The sequence below is a fragment of the Triticum dicoccoides genome, chromosome 3A, assembly GCF_002162155.2.
Source record: "Triticum dicoccoides isolate Atlit2015 ecotype Zavitan chromosome 3A, WEW_v2.0, whole genome shotgun sequence".
Lineage (NCBI taxonomy): Eukaryota > Viridiplantae > Streptophyta > Magnoliopsida > Poales > Poaceae > Triticum > Triticum dicoccoides.
Window position 1 is genome coordinate 238,725,752 of NC_041384.1, and position 4,540 is coordinate 238,730,291.

Consider the following 4,540-nt stretch of genomic DNA (forward strand, 5'->3'; position numbering starts at 1 on the left):
ATAAAAACAGAATTTTTGATGTGGAATGCTACTTGGCATATTTTCAATGTAATTCTTATTAATTGTGGTATGAATATTCAGATCCGAAAGATTCAAGACAAAAGTTTAATATTGACATAGAAATAATAATACTTCAAGCATACTAACTAAGCAATTATGTCTCTTCAAAATAACATGGCCAAGGAAAGTTATCCCTACAAAATCATATAGTCTGGCTATGCTCCATCTTCACCACACAAAGTATTTAAATCATGCACAACCCCGATGACAAGCCAAGCAATTGTTTCATACTTTTGACATTATCAAACTTTTTCAATCTTCACGCAATACATGAGCGTGAGCCATGGACATAGCACTTTAGGTGGAATAGAATGGTGGTTGTGGAGAAGACAAAAGGGAGAAGATAGTCTCACATCAACTAGGTGTATCAACGGGCTATGGAGATGCCCATCAATAGATATTAATGTGAGTTAGTAGGGATTGCCATGCAACGGATGCACTAGAGCTATAAGTATATGAAAGCTCAAAAAAGAAACTAAGTGGGTGTGCATCCAACTTGCTTGCTCACGAAGACCTAGGGCATTTTGAGTAAGCCCATCATTGGAATATACAAGCCAAGTTCTATAATGAAAAATTCCCACTAGTATATGAAAGTGATAACATAGGAGACTCTCTATCATGAAGATCATGGTGCTACTTTGAAGCACAAGTGTGGTAAAAGGATAGTAGCATTGTCCCTTCTCTCTTTTTCTCTCATTTTTTTATTTGGGCCCTTTCTATTTGTTTATGGCCTCTTTTTTCGTCCGAAGTCTCATCCCGACTTGTGGGGGAATCATAGTCTCCATCATCCTTTCCTCACTTGGGGCAATGCTCTAAAAATGATGATCATCACCCTTTTATTTACTTACAACTCAATACTTAGAACAAAATATGACTCTATGTGAATGCCTCCTGCGGTGTACTGGGATATGCAATGAATCAAGAGTGACATGTATGAAAGAATTATGAATAGTGGCTTTGCCACAAATACAATGTCAACTACATGATCATGCAAAGCAATATGACAATGATGGAGCATGTCATAATAAACGGAACGGTGGTAAGTTGCATGGCAATATAACTCGAAATGGCTTTGGAAATGCCATGATAGGTAGGTATGGTGGCTGTTTTGAGGAAGGTATATGGTGGGTGTATGATACCGGCGAAAGGTGTGCGGTATTAGAGAGGCTAGCAATGGTGGAAGGGTGAGAGTGTGTATGATCCATGGACTCAACATTAGTCATATAGAACTCATATACTTATTGCAAAAATCTACAATTTATCAAATCAAAGTATTATGTGCATGCTCCTAGGGGGATAGATTGGTAGGAAAAGACCATCGCTCTTCCCCGACCGCCACTCATAAGGAAGACAATCAATAAATAAATCATGCTCTGACTTCATCACATAACGGTTCATCATACGTGCATGCTACGGGAATCACAAACTTTAACACAAGTATTTCTCAAATTCACAACTACTCAACTAGCATGACTCTAATATCACCATCTCCATATCTCAAAACAATTATCAAGTATCAAACTTCTCATAGTATTCGACACACTCATAAGAGAATCTTATTATTAATCTTGTATACTTAGCATATTAGGATTATTTAAGCAAATTACCATGCTATTTAAGACTCTCAAAATAATCTAAGTGAAGCATGAGATATCAATAGTTTCTATAAAACAAATCCACCACCGTGCTCTAAAAGATATAAGTGAAGTACTAGAGCAAAACTATATAACTCAAAAGATATAAGTGAAGCACATAGAGTATTCTAATAATTTCTGAATCATGTGTCTCTCTCTCAAAAGGTGTGTACAGCAAAGATGATTGTGGTAAACTAAAAAGCAAAGACTCAAATCATACAAGACGCTCCAAGCAAAACACATATCATGTGGTGAATACAAATATAGCTCCAAGTAAAGTTACCGATGGAAGTAGATGAAAGAGGGGATGCCTTCCGGGGAATCCCCAAGCTTTGGATTTTAGGTGTACTTAGATTATCTTGGGGGTTCCATGGGCATCCCCAATCTTAGGCTCTTGCCACTCCTTGTTCCATAATCCATCAAATCTTTACCCAAAACTTGAAAACTTCACAACACAAAACTTAAAGTAGAAAATCTCATGAGCTCCGTTAGTGAAAGAAAAAACAAAAGACCACTTCAAGGTACTGTAATGAACTCATTCTTTATTTATATTGGTGTTAAACCTACTGTATTCCAACTTCTCTATGGTTTATAAACTATTTTACTAGCCATAGATTCATCAAAATAAGCAAACAACACACGAAAAACAGAATCTGTCAAAAACAGAACAGTCTGTAGTAATCTGCAGCTAACGCAAAATCTGGAACCCCAAAATTTCTAAAATAAATTTATGGACGTGAGGAATTTATTTATTAATCATATTAAAAAATAATTAACTAAATAGAACTTTCCAAATAAAAATGGCAGTAGTTCTCGTGAGCGCTAAAGTTTCTGTTTTTTGCAGCAAGATTAACAAGACTTTTCCCAAGTCTTCCCAACGGTTCTACTTGGCACAAACACTAATTAAACACAAAAAACACAACCAAAATAGAGGCTAGATAAATTATTTATTACTAAACAGGAGAAAAAAGAAAGGAATAAAAATAAAATTGGGTTGCCTCCCAACAAGCGCTATCGTTTAACGCCCCTAGCTAGGCATAAAAAGCAAGGATAGATCTAGGTATTGACATCTTTGGTAGGCAATCCATAAGTGGCTCTCATAATAGATTCATAAGGTAATTTAATTTTCTTTCTAGGGAAGTTTTCCATGCCTTTCCTTAATGGAAATTGGAATCTAATTTTTCCTTCCTTCATATCGATAATTGCACCAATCGTTCTAAGGAAAGGTCTACCAAGAATAATAGGACATGAAGGATTGCAACCTATATCAAGAATGATAAAATCTACGGGAACATAATTCCTATTTGGAACAATAAGAACATCATTAATTCTTCCCATAGGTTTCTTAGTAGTGGAATCCGCAAGGTGCAAGTTTAAAGAGCAATCATCAAAATCACGGAAACCTAACAAATCACACAAAGTCTTTGGAATCGTGGTAAACACTAGCACCCAAATAACACAAAGCATAGCATTCATGATCTTTAATTTTAATTTTAATAGTATGTTCCCACTCATCATAAAGTTTTCTAGGGATAGAAACTTCCAACTCAAGTTTTTCTTCATAAGATTGCATCAAAGCATCAATGATATGTTTGGTAAAAGCTTTATTTTGACTATAAGCATGAGGAGAATTTAGCATGGATTGCAACAAGGAAATACAATCTATCAAAGAGAAATTATAATAATTAAATTCCTTGAGATCCAAAATAGTAGGTTCATTAACATCTAGAGTTTTGATCTCTTCAATCCCACTTTTATCAAATTTAGCATCAAGATCTAAAAACTCCAAATTTTTGGAACGCCTTCTAGGTAAAGGTGGATAATATTAAGTCCCATCATTATCAAGATTCATATTGCAAAACAAATATTTAATAGGGGACACATAAATAACTTTTAGATCTTCATCTTTATTATCATGGAAACTAGAAGAACACGCTCTTATAAAGGAATCTTTCTTAGCACGCATCCTAGCGGTTCTTCCTTTGCACTCATCAATGGAAATTCTCATGGCTTTGAGAGACTCATTGATGTCATGCTTAGGTGGAATAGATCTAAGTTTCAAAGAATCAACATCAAGAGAAATTCTATCAACATTCCTAGCCAACTCATCAATCTTAAGCAATTTTTCTTCAATCAAACCATTGAAATTCTTTTGCGAAGTAATAAATTCTTTAATATTAGATTCAAAATCAGAGGGCATCTTATTATAATTTCCATAAGAATTTTTGTAGGAATTACCATAATTATTAGAGGAATTGCTAGGATAAGGCCTAGGATTAAAGTTTCCTCTATACGCATTGTTACCAAAATTATTCCTGCCAACATAATTTCACATCCATAGATTCATTATTATTCTCAATCAAAGTAGAAAAAGGCATATCATTAGGATCAGAAGAAACATTTTTATTAGCAAATAATTTCATAAGTTCATCCATCTTTCCACTCAAAACATTAATTTCTTCTATCGCATGCACTTTCTTATTAGTAGATCTTTCAGTGTGCCATTGAGAATAATTAACCATAATATTATCTAGGAGTTTAGTAGCTTCTCCTAAAGTGATTTCCATAAAAGTGCCTCCCATGGCCGAATCTATTAGATTTCTAGAAGCAAAATTCAATCCGGCATAAAAAATTTGTATAATCATCCACAAATTCAAACCATGTGTTGGGCAATTACGTATCATTAATTTCATCCTCTCCCAAGCTTGTGCAACATGTTCATGATCAAGTTGCTTAAAATTCATAATATCGTTTCTAAGAGAGATGATCTTAGCGGGAGGAAAATACTTGGAGATAAAAGCATATTTGCACTTGTTCCAAGAATCAATACTATTGTTAGACAAAGA